Consider the following 25,874-nt stretch of genomic DNA (forward strand, 5'->3'; position numbering starts at 1 on the left):
TACATTTCAATCAAAGGAAAACTGAGAGGGGCACATCAGGCTGTAGAGCCACCTTTCATGGGATCATAGTGTTCTTTTCTTTTCTAAACAAACTTCCACAGGACCAAAACATAGTAACAGATATCGCTGGGTTTCTTTTAATTTCTTGTGAAAAAAAATCACGAGAAATGTTTTTCTTGTATTTTTCCTGTACTATACATACACGATATTTTCCAAAATATCGATTAAGTTTAATTTATTGTGCTTTATTGAAAAACAAGAGATATCAAAGCTTTTGCTGAAATGCACTCCTGCCTCCAGGGCTCAAAAGCTCGAATTAGCTTTCTACATAATAGAGCAACTACCTCTTGAAGGCGCGAAGGGACGCTTCCTCTCAACATCTTAGACAGCCCCATCTATATCAAGGCCGTCAACCCTACAGTTAACAGAAGGGGGGTGCGTGGGTCGCATGAATACAAAACCAATCCATGACACATGCATGTACCTTCACATGGGCATTTAAGATGATTACGTTGGGGGTCCCAAGCATTCAAAACCAATCCATGACACATGCATTTTTAGTCTGGTGTCAACTTTTCCACAGTATGTGCAATAATTCCTCAATGATGTGGAAAGTAAATAATTTTTATGTTGTTAATAATTTAGGGAGCGAATTTGCAGGTGCAGTTCGTAATGTTAGAAACTTTTTAATCAAAATAAATTTAGGAAAGAAAAGGATATGGCTAAGGTTTAAAGGTGACATATATGTTTTAGGCAAAAAATGATCTTACTGTCATCGCAAATTGATGTATTTTTTGAAATACCTAATAATTTGATAAAAAAAATTTACATATTTAAACTTGTCCGTTCTTAAAATTTTAAGATATTTTTGCCCTTTGCGCATGTAAGAGTTTGTAACCCTTAAGTAAAAAAAAAGGATTATGTCTGCAAATAAAAAAATCATAACCCTTCAATAAAAAGAAGATTTTGTAAACATATGCAAATACCACACCATCTTCATAAATACTGTATCAACTTCACAAATATAACTTATGAACCTCTTTTAAATAAATACTTTTTGAGAATATTCACAAATGTTGTCAACATTCACAAATGTATTATCACCCACTTAAAATTGCACTGTTGAGCTACATCTCACTTTTCAAGAAAAAGATGAGTATTTGATATATGATATTGCATAGTGCTTGAATACTGATTCTTCCCAATTCTCATTACGTGACAACTTACCAAGTCTAAACCAATGTTGTTGGTATCTTGCGAATAAGCTGATTCGCATAATGTTCGATCCAGCTAATTTTCTAACAAATCTAAAAAAACATTAAAAATAAATATTATAATAATTTTTAGTATATTTTGCTATGTGTTTATATGTGGTTCGAAAAACAATTTTTGGGTCTGATCCAATACTGATTTGGAGCCAACACTGTTTTAGTTGTAGTTAAAAAGAATCGGACTAGATTTGGAACCATCTGATGAATTCATTTTGATATTGAAGGACCCAGATGACAAAGCTAATTGTTCTCGAGTTCCACACACAACTTTCATGTGAGAATCAACGAATGACGTGATCTTGTGAATTACATATTTTGATAAACCCGAACTATTTTTTTACCAAAACGGAGCTCTAGATTCGATTGTTGGGAAGCATCTTGCATATGGGAATTCGGCAAGGACCCAGAGTTTTTAGTTATACAGTTGGTGAGAGGTTGAATCAGATTGTTGACGCATCTCCACACCCGTGTCATGGTGCAAGGTTACGATGGCATGTGTGCCTTCTCGAGGCTACTGGCCAAATGATTCATATGTCGTCGGGTTGGATTTGGTTTGGATCTAAGCATTACTAAATTTGACTTAATTCGATCTGGTTTAATCATATTCAAATTCGGATTGAAATGAGATGAAACAATGTCAATACGGGTGACATCTCAACCCCATCTCTGCTCCCGTGTGGATCCAGTAAATTGGAATTGGTAATTTTCAAATCCAATCCGTCTGACTCGTTCATATGTCGTCGGGTATCATCCGGTGGGTTCCCACCCATTTCAAGTTGCTAGGTATGTCATTCCAACTTGCCTTGTTTGTAAGCCAAAGACTTGTCATAAGACTTTGCCAGCCTTTCATTGGCTGACACACCATGTTACATTATATGCAAAATGTTAACAAGCCCATTGGTTGATGGAACCAGGTAGGGCCCAGTCAGATCTCCAGAATCTTGCCAACTGGACCTAAACCTGCAACTTGTACAAATATTTAATTCACTATCTACCTGACATTGACTGAACCACCAATGGATGGCAGTGGACTGGGACTGTGGGGGTGGGGGATAAGGCCCGCTCCGTCTCAAAATGTGGAGGACAAAGCATATAGAAGTAGATTGCCATTTCATTCGTGAGAAGATACAAAACAAAGTGATAGCAACCTCATATGTGAGATCAAATGAGCAACTAGCAGACATCCTAACAAAGGCACTTGCCAAAGATCAACACCGATGGATCACTAACAAGTTGGGGCATATTGATATCTGTGCACCAACTTGAGGGGAAGACTGTTGAAGGGTAAGGACTCGGGCAATTGAGCACTCGTTGGCTCTATCCGCAACAAATTTCACAATAGGCAACATATCTCACCATTTTTGGATGCTTCCCAATCCATCCTAAATCTATTAGGTAATGCTAATCATTCCCATATCTTCTCCATCTATTTTCTATATTAACTCTTTCTCTCTCTCTCTCTCTTTGTATTTAACTCCTGCTAGTCACGATAATAACACGAAAAAAGAAAGTAGAGTCCTTTTTCCCATGGATGTAGGCAAACAATCGAACTACGTAACTTCTTGGCCTTTATTGTGTATATCCCATTTTATGCTCTCGCGAGATTTGTAACATGGAGTCATCATGGGCCCAATCTTGTCGATGCTTGGCTACATAACAAACCACAATTGCATTGGTATTCGATACATCCTTGCGTACTGCTAGGGGCGGCTCTAGAAAAGTTGAGGCCTTGATTTTTTTTTCATTGTATATGAAAATTTTATTATTTATTAAAGGGGTTGCACGTTTTTTTTCTTAAATTCTTAATATCCTCCATATTTACTAATTGAGTTCATATATATACAAAAATTGGTAGTTGCTCACTTGTTAGGTGCTCAAACGAAAGTTACTCACGCTTAGCGTCTATCAAGAGGCATGATGGACGTTGAATGTTTTTTTGTGCAAAAAAGACTTTTACTGACACTAAAATAACGCCAGTAAGAGTGTTTGCTTAAACTTTTATTGGCTCTATTTTAGCACCAGTAAAAGTCTTTTTGCAAAAAAAAAAAGATGATGTGTGTCCATCACGTCGTGTGATGGACACTCGGCGTGAGTCTAAAAGTGTCCGCTTAGACTTTTATTGGCACCATTTTAGCGCTAGCAAAGTCTTTTTGCAAAAAAAAGATATTAAGCGTCAGCGTGAGTGACTTTTGTTTGAGCACCTAACGAGTGAGCAGCTATGCATCACTCATATATATATATATATATATATATATATATATATATATATATATATATATATATATATATATATATATATATATATATATATATATATATGTGTGTGTGTGTGTGTGTGTGTGTGTGTGTGTGCAACTATGGTTATGCTTCTTTTAAATTTCTCTAATAACCATATCACTAGCAGGATCCCAACGTTGATCACTCAAATGGCACAACTCTGAGAGAGAATTCTTTCTTCCAATTATTTAATAGATATCCGACTGCATTGGCAAGCTGGCATGCTTTGTCAAATGAAATGTGCATCTTTTTGCCATTGAATAATGTTTTGATTATGGTCGCAAATCATCATGTGCCAACGTGATCAGAGCAATCATCTGCCAACGTGAGGATAATTAGAATTTGTGTGGTCTGGCCTAACGATGGCCAACAATGGGTTCGTTGGCACCACGATCACCCAATGTTCTGCTGGCCACCACGTATGTTTGTAACATAACGTCTTACTGCAACCTACTCCTTTAGAGTATATTTTATGGTTCATCCTATGCAAGACAAAAAAGACGTTGAGAACATGATTTTTAACAAACATTGTTGCGGCGGACGACGTTCCATGCATCCACTGTGTTCATTAACTTGTAATTTTTGATCTACCTCCCCCATGTTACAAAAGGAAAAGAAATGGCGAAAACAATTAAAAAGAAAAACATCCACGAGTGTGTCATGTGAGTTTTATGAAAACACTTTTTAAAACAATATTTTTAATCAAAATCAAGTGAAAGCCAGACACCAAAAATATAAAAACCGGCTCACACGAGTGGTGGAGTCCGGGTCGAACTCAGAAAACGAGAAATACTTTGTATTCAACACACAATCTAAACTATGCTTTATTGCCTTGAAAAATAAGAATTTAATTAACTAAATAAACAAAAGAGTGTTGCCTCTACAAAAGGCTTAAATAACCAATTAAAGTGCCTTATTACAAACTCAAATGAATTAAATAAATGAAAAAAAATAAAATCCTAATCTAAAAATAAAAGAAAAGCTTTAGTGCTTGAGTCCCTTCTTGAGTTGATTTGCTTCCCTCTTTTTGTTCCTTCAATGGAATAGGTAATGTATGCTTTCTTTTGCCCTCTGAGGGCTCCCTGAGGGCACTTTTGAGGGCTTGAGGGAACCTAAGAGGGTACTTTGAGAGCACAAAAAGGATTTCATCGCACGTCCAAATGCTTCCCTGCAATAAACAAAAACAAAAAACAAAGCAGTACAAATCAATCTAAACCAAAATTTACCAACTGACGACTAACAAATTCAACAAAAAACAAGATTTGAATTAACTAAACTAAACTAAAAACAAGAACTAACTATGAACAACCTGACAACAACCTAACACTAAAAGACAAAATAGCAAAACAACCTAACTAACTAAACAATTAAGAAAGCAAATGTAACAAGCTAATCTTAACTAATTCAAGAAAGCAAGAAATTAACTAAACCTAATGATCAAGAACACACTCAGCTGAATCCGGCATCTAATTAAACAAAACAAAAAAAAAATAACAAGAACTAAGCATGATAATTAACTAATACTAATCTATACTAATCGGCTAATCCGAGTTAAGTAGACTCATTATTAAACACATGCAAGATTAAAACTACTAACTAATGAATGACAAAATAAACTAACTTATCCTAAATTCTATGCTGTACGGAAGATGAATATAAACTAACAGAATCTGGAAATAAAACACTAGCTAACCTACTAACCTATCTACTCTAACTAACTAGTAAAGAATTAAAATAACTAGAATCCGGCAACTATGTATTACTTATGACTATGCAACACAAACATTAAAAAGTTCTGAACAAAATCCAAATAACGTGAATCGAGTTAAGACTAAATTGAATAATTGAATTAAACTAACGTTGAACTATAAAAACTATGATTAATCTAAAACAGCGAAATAAAATAAAGACAAACTATTCAAGAACACGATAATTACACTATGACTTAATCAGCCAATTTGTTTTCATCTAAACTAACTTTTAAACAATCTAATTAACCTAATGACCTCAAACTAACTATCAGACTCATCTAATTAACAGCATTATCATGACTGAATTTAACAAATAAACAAAAATATTAACTATTCCTAAATCGGCTAACACTATTTCTATATACAAATGATAGTTAATAAAACTAATTGAATCTAATAATCGACTAAAGCAATTGGAAACAATCAATAACATGGATTGACCACTAAATAAACTAACATAATGCTGGAAATAATCAAGAAAGACGTGAATCTAAGTATGGCAGCTAAAACAAAATTGAAAGGATTAAAAGAAAACTACTCAGCTAATAAAGAAAACTCTACTTAATCAACCTAATGACTACCGAATAAAAAGAATTCAATCTGGACTAAATCTAACCTAGATCTAACCTAAACGAATCTACAGCTAATCAAGAAACAAGAAAAAAAAAACTATATTAAAACTACAATCTACCTAAATCAAGACTTTTCAATAATTAAATCCAGAAAATGGCTAAACTGTCAAAATGAAACATGTTTTTGTTCTTTTTAGTATTCAGATGCAATAAAACTAAACTAAATATGTTGATGGTGTAATGATATGCTTTATGCAATGCAAAAATCTAAAAACTACGTGAAATGAGGAAGAAAGAAATGAACATGACGATCCACTTCTGATGGATTGGATAAGAAGAGAAATGGTTATTCCCAAGCTGCAGATGCACCTCCCCGACGAAGAGGATGAGATTGTCGATGATGAAAGGGGCTAGAAGCAAGAAAAGAAATAAGAGGAAGAAGAAGAAAAAGAAGAAAAAGAAAAAATTGGCTTTGAGAGAGAGGGAGCAAGAGAGAGAGAGAGAGCAAGGGGCATGTTTTCCAATGCTGGAGAAAACATCCCTTGCTTCTTCACATACACTATTTATAATAAATTATTAGGTTAAAACAAGTTTTTCAAAACAAGTCCAAATAAGTTTCAATAAGTTTCAATAATTTTCAAAAAAAGGTCTTTTAAAAAACATGTTTCATGAAACACAACTTCCTAAACTAATTAAAACTTCTACTTAAACTCTTCTAAACTAATTAAAATACTACTTCACAATTCCTAAACTAAATAAAATACTGAAAAATGCAGAGTAAGCTTTGAAATACATGATTTTCTGATAATTTCTATTTCAATGTGGTTTCTCAAAACTAATGATAAAAACAAGTTTTTGAAATGATTTTTCACTGGATCATGCATAAAATCGTATGAATAAAATGTAAAATGTATGCATGATCACCCATCGATGTATCTCTCTCTTCACCAATTCATTTCAATAGTCTGTTGTAGAGGGGAATGTTGTGTCCTTAGCCAGGCGGTTCGACGATGCCATATGGCACTTCTTCAATGCCATCGCCCTCGCTTCGGCAAACCACGTCCTCTACTCCAACCGCTCTGCCACCCACGCCTTCCTCCGTAGGTACTTTGATGTGCTCATCAATGCCAAGAAGATGGTCGTGACTCGCCAATGCGCAGTCGGCAATCACGAGCCAGAATCAGAGCTTGGGGCTGGCGGGATCGTCGCCTTGAGCAAGGCAGAGGAAAGCCACTATGACGAATTCCCCGACCAAAAATTGGGGGGAAGCGGTGGGCAGAGCTCCCACGAGTCCAACTGACAGTCATAGATCTCGACGGCCAACATCTCCTCAAGATCCACCAATCCCCCGATGAACCGGATGCCCCCGACAATGATGAACTAGAAGAAATACCCTATTTGGAAGACACCCACCAAGGGATTGCACCTAGAGAACTTGAAGGGCTGTGTCGCCTGCCAGAAAGCACAAAAAGAGGGTTGTACACAAACCAATAGTGTGTTGAGCAGGTGGAGACGAAGAAGAAGCCACTGGAGCCGATCAAGGAGTCATTTTGGTGGGAGTGAGGGAGGAAATTGTTGGGGATGCAAATACAATCCTTCGATTCGGGGTCAAATCCAAATGCCTGGTTGTTTTTCAAGAACACGTTGTTTTGCCCATAGAGGAAGAACCATGGCTTCTTCATGCAGAAAACGAAGGAAGTGAACGATTCCATGATGATGACAGAGTTCCATGAGTTCCATAACTTGCAGACAAGCCGAGCTTGGATGATGGAGATGAGAGGGAGGTGGGAGAGGATCCACTCGGCGAGATCGATGCCCAAACAATTCATGCCTTGCTCAATTAGGGTTTTCTGGAGTTTGGCCCCATCTTTTTCTTCCTTCTGAGTAGCCCTAGTGAGGCCATCTGAATGTTGTGATCGACCAACATCACTAATCACCATCACTAGTGATAAGAGGGACACCGAAACAGATAAGAAGAAAAAGGGTTCCAGTGGGAATGGCGTTGAGAAGAGGTGGATTCTGGCGTAGTCGGCGCACGAGCTGCACTATGCTGTGAAGAGGGAGCGAGCGAAGAAAATGAGAAAGAAGACATTTCTGCCATACCAGACATCAAACAACGAACATTTGGAACATAGCATTTGAGTATGGTCCAAACAAACATTGGACTTGGAACAATTGTTACAGAATGAATATAACCAATGTTATATTCCATCTTTTTTGTTCATTTCATCCAACCCTTGACAAGCCATCAAACATACCCTTAGGGTCGCATTGGACAAAAATCATAAAAAAGACAATATTTTTAACAAATATTGGATATGGCAGACATGCATAACACCATTTATCGCGTCCTTGAAACATCATTATTTTCGTTCCACCCCCTTTCTTGTTAAAAAACAACAAAACAAGGGGAACAAATTTTAGAAAAAAGTTTTTCCTCGACAGGCACACCCCTCTATTGCTCGAGTCTCTTCCTCTCTCTCCTGTGCAGCGAAGGGGAGCCAGAGGAGGAGCAGGTCTGGGTGTCGGTGGTGGTGTTGCCGATTTTCAAGGCCGCACCATAAGAGGTGGCTGCCAGATGGGGGGAGGAGAGGCCAGGGAAGAAGTGGTGATTGGCAGATGGGGGAGGCGACAATGGCAAAGGGGGGGGGGTCTAGGTCATCACAACCACCATCATCTTCCTCCTTCTCCGCTGCCTCTTTCTCTCTCTGCTTATTCTGTATCAGTGGCCATCATCGATGCCAGCGCAACTGCCTAGTGGGGGGTCTCCATCACCTGTGATGCCTGCAAGACCACCCAAAAAAACCCTTTAATTGGAAGCGGGCCAGACATGTACGTGGGTTGGATCGAGATTCAATAATCAAAGCCCATAGGGGAATTTATGAAAGAAAGATAGTGGACCCGATTAGACCCAAGTTCAAATCTGATACCATACCAAAAAATTGGGTCCAAGTCTGGTTCCACCTGGGTCCGAACCAAATCTGACACCCCTTGGTTTTATAGAGTGTGGGATTAATTCCATCATATGTTAAGAAAAAGTGACCCTATTCACAAATCCTTCTCTAACAATAGAATGGTAGGTTGCCATTAGGGCTGGTAAACGAGTCAAATAAACCAATCAGTGGGCTTTCAAGCTTGGCTCACCTTTTACGTGAAGTGAGCAGAGCTCATGGTGGTGCCTTGACAGATAAAATATATTTTTTAAATTGAAAATAAAAAAATTTACACTCTAAACATATTGATTGAACCCGAAACAGGTTCAATAAATAATTGCATTATGTCAACTTATAAGTAGTAGAATTTGAACTCTACGCTTATTTCTTGCAAGCCAAACACTTCAACCATCTATATTTTATGGCGTGTGTATATATATAGTTAACAAGATATATGAGTTGAGCCAAACACCCATTTGTTCATGTTTGACTTGCTAAGTTAATTTCACGAGTTCAAACAAACTCTTCACAAGCAAAAACAAGCCGAGCCATGAGCAGCTTGTCTCGTTTCCCATCCCTAATTGCCATTAATCCTTATCGTCATAGATCAGTGCTGAAGTGTTGAGTTTGTCCATGTCCCATTTATGCATAATGACCCACTAATAAGTCAGTTAAGTCGTCGCACATGAATATTGAAAACATAAATTTCATGTAGGGACTTGTCAGTTGCCATTTGTGTGATGTTTGAATGATAGAGCCAATTTTTGTACCAAAGTTATCTTAGGTCCCATGTCCTCAGAAAAAAGTGCCAAATAGGGGCAAGAAGCTAATTTTCATTTCATGCATATGAAGTGACGGTTTTAATATTTGAGAAATGATTATACAATATCATAAAAATGTCATGTTTCTCTACAAACCCCATAATTTGCTAAAATCTGCCCGATGACCAAAACTGCAAATGTTGGATTAAAATAACCATTTTAACCTTCACATGTGCGAACCTCATGATGATATGTGAATTTTCTATGTGCAAATTTTACTACTGCTTTTTGACCCAAAAAATGAAAGATTTTAAAAAAATACAAAAAAGAACAAATAAACTAGAAAGAAATATCTTTCCAACGACATCTGAATCGTTGGAAAATGACAAATGGATGCTGAGATACATCCTTGACAACGTTCCAAAAACAGAGATAAATAGTCACAGTTATACCTAGCCTAATTGTTGTATGATATTTTTCACCACACACTAAAAATCAAGAAAAACAATAAAAAGTAGAAATAGATCAGTGTGTTAACTTTTCAACATTGCCAGGATCACCTTGACATGATTGAGTGATTTCAGATGAACGTTCTCTAAAAGATAGACTTTCTGGTTGTATCGTACCTTCTCACTAAAAGGTAGATTCACCTAATTTTTTTGTGTGGATCTCACAAAGTCAAAATAAAATATAGGTGAAAATGACCAATATTTGTGAGGATGATAAAGTCTGCATAAAATATAGGCAAGGATGAGGAAGATTGCATATATTTTGTGCAGACTTCCTCATCCCTTCAAATATTGGTCATTTTTAACCTATATTTTATGCAGACTTCACGCGGTCTTCCTCATAAAATATATGCATTTAGTGACTGAGTTGCTTAAGAAAGTTCAAAAAGTAGTTCCCTTGTAGCTTTTAGTTCTTTTTTCATGGCTTTTCTCCACCTAGGGTCGAGTTTGGCTTCTTGGTAGGATGAGGGTTCAGTTTGAGAGTATACCTTTGACAGGTTTGATAGGTAGGCTTGAGATAGTTTGTTTAGGTTGACTTAGTTTTCTATGGAGTATAGGGTTGAGGATGAGGCCTGGTATGTATAGAAGTCACTAAGTCTTACCGAGGGTCTGATGATGCGATTTGACCTTCTAATAGAGACTTCTAGTTTGGTCTAGGCATCATTCGTGGTTGGAGGCTCGGTGGAGTCATAGATGGTGGACTCGATTTGGGTTATTGTGTTCAGGTTGATTTGGGTGGACTCGGTTTGGGTTGCTATATTGGGATCAATTTGAGTGGTGGATAGGTTGTCGGTTATGGATACGATTGGCAAGATAGGTCTAAGGGTCTTGTGGGTCTCCCCGCTACTTGGACCAAAGTTTCCAAGTGACTCGACAGGTCCAAGTGGGATCAAAACATTTGTAGCCTTTTTTCATAGAGGAATAGTCAAGAAAAACACATTTTTCTGCTCTTGCTTCCAATTTGTTTCTTTCCTGCAGGTGAACAAAGCATTTGCAGCCAAAGACTTTAAGATGATTTAAGAAAACAAGCCTCTTTAGAAAAACTTCTATAGATGTTTGTTTTGGTGTACCACTATTAGGAATTCAGTATATGATGTAGCATGTCGTGGCGACTGCCTCTACCCAGTATTCCTTCGGAACGTTCATGTTGAACATGATGGTTGTAGTTATGTTGAGTAGGTGCCTATTCTTGTGCTCGGTCACTCTGTTTTGTTGAGGAGTGCCGATGCAAGTGAGTTGAGGCATGATTCCGTTCTGACTCATAAACTCCCAAATAACTTCATTCACGTACTCACCACCATTATCTAAGCGCAAATGCTTTATTTTGGAATTTGATTGGATTAGAATCATGTTGTAAAATTCTTGGAAGACCTTTTTAACCTCATTTTTTTGTTTGAGAAAATACACCCATGTGTTCTTAGATTTGTCATCTATGAAGGTTACATAATGTTTGTAACCAGAATGGGCAACGATTGGAGCCAGACCCCACACGTCTGAGTGGATAAGCTGAAATAGTTTACTACTTTTTTCTTAGAATGTTTGAATGGTAATCTTGAAAATTTTGCGAACTCACATGTGTCACAAGCATAAGATTCTAATTGTAAATCTAGAAATAATAATGAAAACACATTATTAGATGTGTGCCCGAGCCTAGAGTGCCATAGTTTGTGAAGGGATTCCTATTTAGCTGCAAGGTAGACATTGGATAGATGTAACGAGGTCTCCAACATGTATAATCTATTCCGCATATGACCTCTACCAATCTCCTTCCTCGTCTCTATGTCCTAGAAGATCATGTTCTTTGGAGAAAATGTGGCCAAGCAATTGTAAGTAGTAGTCAACTTACTAATAGACAATAAGCTTGCTGAAAATTTAGGAATGTAAAGCACTTGAGAGGGCTTTTTTTTCTGGAAAGAAGTAAGTGTTACCGACACCTTGAACTGGAACTAGAGACCCATCGGCTATGTGAACAAGTTTCTTTAATGTTGATTTAATGTCATAAATCTGATTGCATCGACCAATCATATGGTCGGTAGCGCCAATATCGACTATCCATTCGTTATTAGAGGTTTGAGATGAGTAAGCACATTAATATTTGTTTATGTAGTGCTTGAATTGCTTAGAGGAAGTTTTGTGGCAAGGTTGGAGCAACTTATTTGTTGGAACCATTTTGCAAGGTTCTCAAAGAACATGACGTTGGCATTTTCCTTCCTAGGACATTGATCTTGGTTTTTTTCCTTCCCTGGTCGGCCCATCAATTCTCTGTGTTTTTTTCGGATGTGTCCGAGTTTTTGCAATAGCTACACCTTGGTTTATTTCTGTTTTTGAATTTTTCTGAGTTGGTATTGCTTTCTCCATAACTGGTGGAAATGGATGTCTTCTTCTCTTCAATGTTGTATTCAACTTTGAAGGCTAATTTCTCTGAGAGGGTGGTGTATGTTCGCCCCCGATGATTCACTAAATCCCACGTTTGTGTTCGGGGCTTTGAATGAGCACCACGTATACAAGCACATGGGGCTCGTATTCCCGTGTATATTGACATAACTTTGCATCGGACTCTGGTGTTGTTGCAAAGACTTAAGTACCCTTTCTTGCTATTCTTCTCATAAAGTGATGGTTTGACAAAATGACAAAAATGCCCTTCATTCAAAAAAGAAAAAACAAACAGTTCAAAAAAAGGACAAACATGTCCTCCATTCAGAAAGTCGAGGATGATGTTGACTCTTCAAAGTCTTCTTCTTCTTTCTTTGTTCAAAAAAAGGACAAACACGTCCTCCATCCAGAAAGTCGAGGATGATGTTGACTCTTCAAAGTCTTCTTCTTTCTCTGTTCAAAAAAAGAACAAACATGTCCTTTATCCAGAAAGCCAAGGATGATGTTGACTCTTCAAAGTCTTCTTCTTCTTTCTCCGTAAAACACTGTAAAACCCTCTCTCTCTCTAGAGAAGAAATCAAGGGAGGCAAAGAGTTCTTCCTGGAGAAGGCCATGAACATCAACCCTCTCACTCTCTCTCCCTTCTCTCTCTACTTCTGTGCACATCCAACAGACGATTCTACATTGTTCCATCGCCATCTTCTTCTTCTTCCTTCTTCGTAAAACACTGTAAAACCCTCTCTCTCTCTCTAGAGAAGAAATCAAGGGAGGTAAAGAGTTCCTCCTGGAGAAGGCCATGAACACCAACTCTCTCACTCTCTCTACTTATGTGCCTGATTTAGAGTTTTTGCCCTTACAGAAGGGGTGTCCGGGAGCTCCCCTCCGACGCGGATTCTGGGCTTTCCTATAGCAATTTGTAGTATTTTCGGGTCTCCAACAAAACGCTATAGTGATTTGCGGAAGACACTACAAATCGCTATAGCGATTTGCGGAAGACACTACAAATCACAAATCACTATAGCGATTTGTAGTGTCTTCCATAAATCGCTATAGCGATTTGTAGTGTTTTCCGCAAATCGCTATAGCAATTTATAGATTCTTCCGCAAATCGCTATAGCGATTTGTAGTGTCTTCCGCAAATCGCTATAGCGATTTGTAGTGTTATTCAGTAAGCAAATCGCTGTAAATCGCTACCCGAATTAGGACCAACTTGTTAGAGCCATATCTCCCTAACCGGAGGTCATATTCTAAATCCGTAAAAAGTGGTGTCTTTGTTATTGAGTCTAGTTTATTTTTGTAAATTTTCAGTGATTTCTATTGTCATTTTATTCCCCATTTTAACTTCAACGATACATTATAACCACAATCATCAAAAGAAAGATTGCCCAAGCTAAGAGTCTTGAGAGAGTAGAGGAGGGCCTCACCACCCACCGAACAACAAAAAATACAATGACTCAACTTCAAGTGCAGTAAGGACCCAGAGTCGAATAAATTTAGAGGCAGCTCATCAGTAAGGACCCACAACAGTCAATGTGCAGGTCAGTCGGTGCTTGATAGAGCAATGTAGGATCTTCTGATGGATGTGCACAGAAGCATAAATAGAAGGGTAAAAACTCTATAAGGGTAAAAACTCTGAATCAGACTCCATGAACACGTTGGGAGGAACCCTCAGACCCCCCTTTTGTAAGGGTAAAAACTCTGAATCAGACTTCATGAACACGTTGGGAGGAGCCCTCAGACCCCCCTTCTGTAAGGGTAAAAACTCTGAATCAGACTCCATAACTCTTCGAGTTGAATGATGCTACCCACACTGGGAGGAGCTCTCAGACCCTCCTTTCTGTAAGGGTAAAAACTCTAAATCAGACTCCACAACTCTTCAAGTTGAATGATGCTACCCACGCTGGGAGGAGCCCCCAGACCCCTCTCATGTAAGGGTAAAAACTCTGAATCAGGATCTATAACTCATTTAGTTGAATGATGCTACCCACGCTGGGATCTTCTGATGGATGTGCACAGAAGCATAAATAGAAGGGTAAAAACTCTGTAAGGGTAAAAATTTTGAATCAGACTCCATGAACACGTTGGGAGAAGCCCTCAGACCCCCCTTCTGTAAGGGTAAAAACTCTGAATCAAACTCCATAACTCTTCAAGTTGAATGATGCTACCCACACTGGGAAGAGCTCTCAGACCCCCCTTTCTTTAAGGGTAAAAACTCTAAATCAGACTCCACAACTCTTCAAGTTGAATGATGCTACCCACGCTGGGAGGAGCCCCCAGACCCCTCTCCTGTAAGGGTAAAAACTCTGAATCAGGATCTACAACTCATTTAGTTGAATGATGCTACCCATGCTGGGATGAGCCCCCAAACCCTCATCCTGTAAGGGTAAAAACTCTGAATCAGGCTCCACAACAGTCAATGTGCAGGTCAGTCGGTGCTTGATGAAGCAATGTATGATCTTCTAATGGATGTGCACAGAAGTAAAAATAGAAGGGAGAGAGAGAGAGTGAGAGGGTTGATGTTCATGGCCTTCTCCAGGGGAGATTTCTTTCTCGGATAATCCCGCAATGTAGAGACTGGGTCTTAAATAATCATCTTTGGGGCACTTAAGTCTTTACAACCACTCATTTTCAAGAATCGTCATTTTTTTTTACACCAATGGAGGAGAGGGTACTTACGTCTTTGCAATCGCATCAAACTCCAACGCTAATTAATGCTGACAAACATGATGATATGAGACGCACATGCTTACATACGTGGTGCTCTTTGGGACCCCCGAACATGAGATGTAGCTAACTGCCCTGTTCGGGGGGGGGGAACATATAACCTGCTTTGAATTTCTCTTACGATTGGTCAGGTTATTTTTCAGCTTTCATCACCTTTCATCATGTCTCTTCTCTCTGAATGGTGGCATAGATGTTGTTGAAAGAGGGCAGCGGAGTGGACATAAGGATTTGACTCTTCAAGGAGTCATAATATTGTCCTAATCCAGTGAGGAGACATAATATTTTATCATGCTCAGTCCTTTGTCTGATAATTTTCGTATCTGTTGTCGGTGGTTGGTTTTGAAGTAACTCGTCCCAAGTGGCTTTAAATGCCCCAAGGTAGACATGAAGTGACCTTTCTTTATGACTAACGTAAAATAGGTTTTGCTATTGTTGATAAAATGTGGCCAAGTTATTTTGAGTCCCATATACTTCTTCAAGGTTCTGCCATATTTTTTGTGCAGTTTTTAGAAAGAGAACACTTTCGGCAATACTTGGTTCCATGGAGTTAAGTAACCAAGACATTACCAGATGGTTTGTTGATTTCCATTCATCGCAGGCAGCGTCTTGACCATCGAGCCTTTTCATTTTTTGCTCAAAAAGAGGCTTGCAACTTTTGACCAACTGAGGTAATTAGATCCGTTCAATGGAGTGGTCGTTATCTTCAGCATAGGGTTTTGCTCATGGACCATCATCTTGGTGGCTGGTGGTTGAGAAGTGGGCTCAGTTGTTGTTTCTGACAGATTACTATCTCTTGCAGTTGTAGGATGGTAAGAAACGCAGGCAACAATAATTCAACAGGAACAAGAAAGAAGGTCACGGTAAGCTCTATACCATGTTACAAATCTTACGAGAGCATGAAAAAGGATGTACACAATGAAGGCTAAGAAGTTACGTGGTTCGACAATTTGCCAACATTCACGAGAAAAAGGACTCTACTTTCTTTTTTCATGTTATTATAGTGACCAACAAGAGTAGTTAAATACAAAGCTAGAGAGCGCGCGAGAGAGAGAGAGAGAGAGAGAGAGAGAGCATAGGAAACACTTGGAGAAGATATGAGAACTATTAGCATTGCCTAACCGACTTAGGATGGATTGGGAAGGATCCAGAAACGGTGATATATGCTGCCTATTGTGAAATCTGTTGTGGATAGAGCCAACGAGTACTCAACAGAACGAGTTCTTATCCTTCAACACTCCATTGGTCAGGTAGAGGTGACTCGTAAACCTCACCAAAGGACAACGTAGGAGATTCAGTTCCCATAAAAACGAACAGCTGTGTGGTTCTTATTGAATGCCACTTATCTCCAAGTCTTAGCTGTGCAAAATCGGACCTGATATGTTCTTTTCAAGTCAAGCTTAATTTTTTCAATTACAGTTTAACGCTCATCCCTGATGTCATCCCTTGTACAAAGACATCCTCTCTCTAGTTACCCAATAAGATGCTGCCGACATGTGCAAAGTATAACCACATATATCCTCTCTCAAGTTAGCCAATCAGATGCTGTCATCTTGTGTTGAGCATAACCACAAATACTGATATTCTCTCTCAAGTTGGCCAATCAGATGCTGTCATCTTGTGTTGAGCATAACCACAAATACTGATATTCTCTCTCAAGTTGGCCAATCAGATGCTGCCAACATCGTCTGCTAAAGTACATATAGCCACAAATATCCTCTTGCTAACAACACATCTGTTTTCTGTGCATACTAGATTGAGAAAAACTGACATTTGGCAAAAATTATTTAGACAAATATTTAATTTGTAAAAAATACTTTATCATTGCTATAAAAGTTACTATTAAAAACTTGCTTCTTTACTCTTGTCAAAACTTTGAAGACAACTACTATAGAAAATTGATAGATCTGGGTACAAACTCGATTTCAACCAAAGCCTAATCAAATGGTCTTATCTACCAGACCAAATTATTTAAGTAGAAAAAACCCTGCAATAAACTGTTGATTTTAAAGTTAATATGATGAAATAATATAATAAGCACAAAGAATTATTTAAGTAGAAAACGTCTGTAATGCACCGTTGACTTTAAAGTTAATATGATGAAATAATGTGATGAGCATAATGAATTGGGTGGCATGATATATATATATATATATATATATATATATATATATATATATATATATATATATATATATATATATATCCATTGACTTTAATTAGAACATTTGCACCATAGGTTTGGAAGCATAATCTCTAATTGATTTTTTCTTCATTTAGACATCAAAAATATGCATTCATATCCCTACAAGTGAAGTTAGTTAGCTCGTTAAATATATATATATATATATATATATATATATATATATATATATATATATATATATATATATATATACACCATAGGTTTGGAAGCATAATCTCTAATTGATTTTTTCTTCATTTAGACATCAAAAATATGCATTCATATCCCTACAAGTGAAGTTAGTTAGCTCGTTAAATATATATATATATATATATAGGGCTGCAAACGGATCAGATATGAGCTCAGTCCTGCCTAATCGGAATCCAAACCTGAATTTTATGCAGTGGTCCCAATCTGGGTCTGAAACAGAACACGATTTGATAATGTAAGATTGAATCAGACCCTAGAATATGCACGATATGGTAAAAGAGGACAGAAAATGCAATTGTTTTTTTAATGGAAACAGTTGTAATTATTTAAACATGCCAGCTTGCAAAACCTCCACAGGACCAAAACATAGTAAGTTAGTAACAGATATCGCCGGGTTTCTTTTAATTTCTTGTGAAAAAAAAACACGAGAAATGTTTTTCTTGTATTTTTCCTGTACTATACATACACGATATTTTCAAAAATATCGATTAAGTTTAATTTCTCTTGTTTTTATTGTGCTTTATTGAAAAAAATGAGATATCAAAGCTTTTGCTTAAATGCACTCCTGCCTCAAGGGCTCAAAAGCTCGAAGCTTTCTACGTAAAAGAGCTACCTCTTGAAGGCACGAAGGGACGCTTCCTCTCAACATCTTATATACACTGTAAATAGCCCCATCTATATAAAGGCAAACCCTACTGTGGGGCCCCATGCATTCAAAACCAATCTATGACACATGCATGTACCTTCACGAGCATTTATGATATGATTAAGTTGGGGTCCCAAGCATTCAAAACCAATTCATGACATGCATTTTTAGTCTGGTGTCAACTTTTCCACAGTATGTGCAATGATTCCACATTGATGTGGAAACTAAATAATTTTTATGTTAATATTTTAGGGAGAGAATTTGCAGGTGCAGTTAGTAATGTTAGAAACTTTTTAATCAACATAAATTTATGAAAGAAAAGAATATGCCTAAGGTTTAAAGGTGACATATCTGTTTTAGGCAAAAAATGATCTTATTGTCATCGCAAAATGATGCATTTTTTGAAATACCTAACAATTTGATAAAAAAATTTACATATTTAAAATTGCCAGTTCTCAAAATTTTAAGCTACTTTTGCTCTTTGCACATGCGAACCTACTGCGTCATAGGTACACTGTAAGAAGTTCGTAACCCTTCAATAAAAAGAAGATTATGTGAACATATGCAAATACGACCAAGGTTGTTAAATGCGATGAGGCGAAGCCAGGCGTTAAGCCTGTTATGAAGCGAGGCGTAAGCCTTGATGCGTTGAAGCCTAAGCTTCATGATCAAAATAATAAAATATATAATATTAATAAAATAATAAAAAATTTATATGGCTAGCTTCCATTTCATGTGTGCCCATATCTCTCGAGTCATTAGATGGACTTGGTTTCCTCTATGTTCATAATTGACAGGCTTATCTTGATCAATACTAGAAAACAATAAAGGAAAACAATTTCAAAAGCTTCTCTTCCAATGTTTTTTTTATATTTTTTATTTTATTTAATATGTACATATTTTAAACAAAGTATGTGATCTAAGATAATAGGAATTGAAATCGTAAGAAAGTTTCATAAAAAAAAAGAGAGAAATAGTTGCATTAATGCTAGTACGTTGGTAATTATATCATTTCCTGCCCAGCCAGCAAGGAAGAAAATACGGATTGGACAGTCTACATCGCAATTGAAATCTCCCTCTCTCTCTCTCTCTACTGATTTACACTTATCTTCCTCTCTCTTTAAAAAAAAATAACGAAAAGAAAAAACTAGAAAACAAAAACTATAGAAAAGAAAAAAGAAGTATGGCATCACTGCTAATAAATATCGAGAATGAATAAGAAATCTCAAATCAACTCAAAAAAGAGGTACGACTTTTGTTGGTGGTATTGGTACCAGTTTTTTATTCTCTAAAGTGGTGGTTTGCTTTTTCTATTTTCAGGGTTTGTGTGGTTCCTGAAATGGCGTGGGAGGAGATCCAGATAAAGAAGATCGACAAGGCAAGTGACCTTCTCAAAGAGGAGGAGAGGGTTGTTTAAACAAGCCCAAGAACTCTCCATTCTTTGCGATGCTGAAGTTGGTACCCTCCTCTCTTTTGCCAAGATTTCAGAAGCTGCAGGGGGCAAGCCCATGCCTGCCGAAAACAGAAAGGGAGAGAGAAGTGGAAGGTGCAGAGAGAGGGGAGGCGCAGGCTGAGATTCTGAGAAAGCTATACCTCCCCTTTGCGATTTTTAAAGAGGTTTGGGGGAGGCATGAAAAGGGAAAGGGGTGGGGGAGGGGAATGAAGGTTTAAAAGAAACCCTCCGCCCCTCCTCGCCCTGTGTTTTTTTTATTTTCGTGGGTTGTACATGAAGTGCACACTTTATAAGCGAAGCGCGCCTCGATGCGAGGCTTGCACTTCACCCATGTGAAGCGTGCGCTTCAAGCCTGCAAACGCTTCATACAACACCTCAGTACCTTGAGCTTGTGCTTCGCCTCTGAGGCGTACGCTTCAGGTACTGAGGCGTAAGCCTCTCACAACACTGAATACGACACAGTCTTCTTAAATATCATATGAACTTCACTAATATAACTTGTGAACCTCTTTTAAATAAATACTTCTTGAAAATATCTGCAAATATATTGTCACCGACGTGAAATTTCACTATTGGGCAACATCTCAATTTTCAAGAAAAAGATGAGTATTTGATATGTAATATTGCATAGTGCTTGAATATTGATTCTTCCCAATTCTCATACGTGACAAGTTACTAAGTCTAAACCAATGTTGTTAGTATCATTGTGAATAGGCTGATTCACATAGTGTCCAAACCAGCTAATTTTCTAATAAATCTAAAAAAAATTATTAAAAATGATTTTATAATAATTTTTAGTATATTTTGCTATGTGTCTATATGTGGTTCGAAAAACAATTTTTGCGTCTGATCCAATACTGATTTGGAGCCAACACTGTTTTAGTTTTAGTTAAAAAGAATCGGACTAGATTTGGAACCATCTGATGAATTCATTTTCTTGAGAACATCGTCGGCTACCGGCCAAATGCGGAGATGTAAACGGGTTGGATGTAGTTTGGATCTAAGCATTACTAAATTTGACTTAATTCGATCTGGTTTAATCATATTCAAATTCGGATTGAAATGAGATGAAACAATGTCAATACGGGTGACATCTCAACCCCATCTCTGCTCCCGTGTGGATCCAGTAAATTGGAATTGGTAATTTTCAAATCCAATCCGTCTGACTCGTTCATATGTATCATCCGGTGGGTGCCGACCCATTTCAAGTTGCTAGGTATGTCATTCCAACTTGCCTTGTTTGTAAGTCAAAGACTTGTCATAAGACTTTGCCAGCCTTTCCTTGGCTGACACGCCATGTTACATTATCCAAAATGTCAAGAAGCCCATCGGTTGATGGAACCAGGTAGGACCCAGTCAGATCTCAAGAATCTTGCCAACTGGACCTAAACCTGCAACTTGTGCAAATATTTAATTCACTATCTACTTGCCAACTGGAGCTAAACCTGCAACTTGTGCAAATATTTAATTCACTATCTACCTGAATAACCTGACATTGACTGAACCACTCCCAGAACCAAATAAACTATTTTCATTGATTTTTTCTTTTACACATGACAATATAAAATTGCCAATGCAGCCGGATATCTGTTAAATAATTGGAAGAAAGAATTATCTCTCGGAGTTGTGCCATTTGAGAGATCGACGTTGGGATCCTACCAGTGATATCGTTATTAGAGAAATTCAAACTAAGCATAAACATAGTTGCTCATATATATATATATATATATATATATATATATATATATATATATATATATATATATATATATAGAGAGAGAGAGAGAGAGAGAGAGAGAGAGAGAGAGAGAGAGAGATGCCTAGATGCTCACTCGTTAGGTGCTCAAACAAAAGTCCCTTATGCTGACGCTCAACATCTTTTTTTCTGCAAAAAGACTTTTGCTAATGCTAAAATAGCGTCAGTGAAAGTCTAAGCAGACACTTTTAGACTCACACCGAGTGTTCATCACACTGCGTTATTAACACACATCATTTTTTTATGCAAAAAGACTTTTACTAGCGCTAAAATAGTGCCAATAAAAGTTTAAGCAGACAATCTTACTGGTGCTAATTTTGCGTCAGTAAAAATCTTTTTGCACAAAAAACAAATGTTCAGTGCTCATCATGCCGCATGATTGACACTAAGAGTGAGTGACTTTCTTTTGAGCACCTAACAAGTGAGCAGCTACCAATTTTAGTATATATATGAACTCAATTAGTAAATATGGAGGATATTAAAAATTTAAGAAAAAAAAAGTGCAACCCCTTTAATAGATAATAAAATTTTCATGTACAATAAAAAAATAATTAGGGCCTCAACTTCTATTAAGCCGCCCCTAGTAGTATGCAAGGATGTATCGAATGCGAATGCAATTGTGGTTTGTTATGTAGCCAAGCATCAACAAGATTGTGCCCATGATGGCTCCCTTGGTCAGGTAGAGGTGACTCGTAAACCTCACCAAAGGACAACGTAGGAGATTCAGTTCCCATAAAAACGAACACCTGTATGGTTCTTATCTCCAAGTCTTAGCTGTGCAAAATCGGACTTGATCTGTTCTTTTCAAGTCAAGCTTAAGTTTTTCAATTACAGTTTGACACTCATCCCTAATGTCATCCCTTGTACAAAGATATCCTCTCTCTAGTTACCCAATAAGATGCTGCCGACATCTTGTGCAAAGTATAACCACATATATCCTCTCTCAAGTTATCCAATCTAAGTACCTAGAAAACGTCTGCAATGGGTTGACTTTAAAGTTAATAGGATGATATAATGTGATGAGCATAAAGAATTTGGTGGCATGATATATATATATATATATATATATATATATATATATATATATATATTTATTGACTTTAATTAGAATATTTGCACCATAGGTTTTGAAGCATAATTTCTAATTGATTCTTTTTTCTTTTAGACATCAAAAATATGTCATTCATATCCCTACAAGTGAAGTTAGTTAGCTCGTTAATTATATATATATATATATATATATATATATAAGGTTGCAAACAGATCAGATATGAGTCCAGTCCTGCCTAATCGAAATCCAAATCTGAATTTTATAAAGTGATCCAAATCGAGGTCTGAAACAGGACAAGATTTGATAATGTAAGATTGAATCAGGCCAAAGAATATGTACGATATGGTAAAAGAGGACAGAAAATGCAATTGTTTTTTTTGAATGGATACAGTTGCAATAATTTAAACATGCCAGCTTGCCAATGCGGGCGTGACACTCTGGGGGAGAAAGTGAGATTTAGATTTCAATCAGGGGCACATCACGTTGTAGAGCCACCTTTCATGGGATCAGAGTGTTCTTTTCTTTTTAAAACAAACTTCCAGTACAGGACCAAAACATAGCAACAATTATCGTCGGGTTTCTTTTAATTTCTTGTGAAAAAAAAAATGAGAAATGTTTTCTTGTATTTCTCTTGTACTATACATACACGATATTTTAAAAAATATCAATTAAGTTTAATTTCTCATGTTTTTATTGTGCTTTATTGAAAAAATGAGATAGCAAAGCTTTTGCTTAAACGCACTCCTGCCTTAAGGGCTCAAAAGCTCGAAGCTTTCTACATAAAAGACAAGCAGGTTATATGTTCTCCCCCGAAGAGGGCAGTTAGCTACATCTTATGTTCGGGGGTCCCAATGAGCACCAAGTATTTAAGCATGTGCGTCTCGTATCCCCATGTTTGTCAGCATTAATTAGCATTGAAGTTTGATGCGATTTCAAAGACTTAAGTACCCTCTCCTCCATTGGTGCCAAAAAAAATGGCGATTCCAGAAAAGGAGTGGTTGTAAAGACTTAAGTGCCCCAAAGATGATTATTTAAGACCCAGTCTCTGCACTGCAGGATTATCCAAGAAAGAAATCTCCCCTTGAGGAGGCCATGAACATCAACCCTCTCACTCTCTCTCTCCCTTCTCTTTCTGCTTCTGTGCATATCCATCAGAAGATCCTACATTGCTCCATCAAGCACTGACTGAACTGCACATTGATTGTTGTGGAGCCTGATTCAGAGTTTTTACCCTTACAGGAGGAAGGTTTGGGGGCTCCTTTCAGTGTGTATAGCATCATTAAACTAAATGAGTTGGGGATCCTGATTCAGAGTTTTTACCCTTACAGGAGAGAGGTCTGGGGGCTCCTCCCAACGTGGGTAGCGTCGTTCAACTTGATGAGTTGTGGAGCCTGATTCATAGTTTTTGCCCTTATAGGAGGGGGTTTGGGGGCTCCTTCCAGCATGGGTAGCATCATTCAACTTGATGAGTTGTGGAGCCAAATTTAGAGTTTTTGCCCTAACAGGAGGGGGGTCCGGGGGCTCCCCCCCGGCGCGGGTCCATCGAAAAAGAGCAAATCGCATTTTGTATAATCGTGGGGTTCATGTTTCCTTCGATTGTTTCTTGCTCGAGGTTTTCGTAACACCCCTTCCCACGATTTTTCTATTTTTTTTTTCTGTTTTTTTCCCCTAATTTTTTCAATGACTCTCGTACATCGATTTTTAGTGTTGTCGGGTCTCCAACGAGCTTTACAGCGATTTATAGTGTTATCCGGTCTTCCAACAACGATTTGTAGTATTGTCGAGCCTTTCTACAACTATTTGTAGTGTTTTCGGGTCTCTAACGAGCTCCATAATGATTTATAGTGTTATTCGGCCTTCCAACAAAGATTTGTAGTATTATCGGACTTTCCTACAGCGATTTGTAGTGTTTGTAGTATTTTGGGGTATCCAACGAGCCCCACAGCGATTTATAGTGTTGTTCGATCTTTTAACAACGATTTGTAGTATTACCAGGCATTCCTACAACGATTTATAGTATTTTTGGGTCTTCAACGAGTCTAACAACGATTTATAGTGTTATTTGGTCTTCCAACAACGATTTGTAGTGTCTTCTGCAAATCACTATAGCAATTTATAGTGTTTTTGGGTCTCCATCGAGCTCTATAACGATTTATAGTGTTGTTGGATCTCACTATAGCGATTTGTAGTGTTTTCTACAAATCACTATAGCGATTTAGGATTTAGGGTTTAAGGTTTAGTGTTTAGTGTTTAGTGTTTAGGGTTTAGGTTTAGGGTTTCCAAATCCGTAAAAAGTGGTGTCTTCGTTATTGAGTCTAGTTTATTCTTATAAATTTTCAGCGATTTCTATTATCATTTCATTTTCCATTTTAACTAAAAACCAGACCCCAATTATTCTATGTTGTGCAACTCAAATTACTACAAATCGCTATAGTGATTTGCGGAAGACACTACAAATCGCTATAGTGAGATCCAACAACACTATAAATCGTTGTGGGGCTCGATGAAGACCTAAAAATACTACAAATCGCTATAATAATTTATGAAAGACACAAATCACTGTTGGAAGACCGAATAACACTATAAATTGCTGTGGGGCTCGTTGGAGACCCAAAAGCACTACAAATCGCTATAGTGATTTGCGAAAAATACTACAAATCACTGTTGAAAGGCCGAATAACACTATAAATTGTTGTGGGGCTCGTTGGAGACTCGAAAACACTACAAATCGCTGTAGAAAAGCCCGACAGTACTATAAATCGCTGTTGAAAGGCCGGATAACAGTATAAATCGTTGTGGAGCTCGTTGGAGACCCGTGTCGGGGGGAGCCCCCAGACCCCCCTCTTGTAAGTGCAAAAACTCTAAATCAAGCTCCACAACTCATCAAGTTAAATGATGCTACCCACGCTGGGAGGAGCCCCCAAACCCCCTCGTGTAAGGGCAAAAAGTATGAATCAGGCTCCACAACTCATCAAGTTAAACAATACTACAATCAGTGTGCAGGTCAGTCAGTGTTTGATGGAGCAATGTAGGATCGTCTGCTGGATGTGCACAAAAGTAGAAAGAGGAGGGAGAGCGAGTAAGAGTGTTGATGTTCATGGCCTTCTTCAGGGAGAACTCTTTGCCTCCCTTGATTTCTTTTCTAGAAAGAGAGAGGGGGGGGGGGGGGGGGTTTACAGTGTTTTACAGAGAAGGAAGAAGAAGAAGATAACGATGAAAAGTTCAAACAGACATTTTTGATGGCTCAGGTTCATTTCGCCGGATGACCATCGGATCGCCGGCTCACCATCGGATCGTCGGCTCACCATCGTTTCGCCGGATCACTATCAGATCGTCGGCTAAGGTTCGTTTCGCTGTGTAGACTTTGAAGAGTCGACATCATCCTCGACTTTCTGGATAAATGAC

General features: G+C 37.8%; 2 long non-coding RNA genes across 2 annotated transcripts; both read left to right on the top strand.

The window, feature by feature from the left end:
- The first annotated feature begins 2,374 nt into the window (after window positions 1–2,374).
- Window positions 2,375–6,043, top strand: LOC149827118 (uncharacterized). Its single transcript, XR_016434847.1, has 2 exons — window positions 2,375–2,666; window positions 3,676–6,043. It is a non-coding gene; the product is annotated as an uncharacterized LOC149827118 (long non-coding RNA).
- A 9,259-nt stretch (window positions 6,044–15,302) lies between these two features.
- LOC149827119 (uncharacterized) lies at window positions 15,303–20,325 on the top strand. The gene is made up of 4 exons (XR_016434846.1): window positions 15,303–15,549; window positions 15,675–15,839; window positions 15,971–16,031; window positions 19,530–20,325. It is a non-coding gene; the product is annotated as an uncharacterized LOC149827119 (long non-coding RNA).
- The last annotated feature ends 5,549 nt before the right edge of the window (window positions 20,326–25,874 follow it).

The sequence above is a fragment of the Nuphar pumila genome, chromosome 10 (genome assembly GCF_984573655.1).
Source record: "Nuphar pumila chromosome 10, dmNupPumi1.hap1.1, whole genome shotgun sequence".
In the NCBI taxonomy this organism is placed as follows: Eukaryota; Viridiplantae; Streptophyta; class Magnoliopsida; order Nymphaeales; family Nymphaeaceae; genus Nuphar; species Nuphar pumila.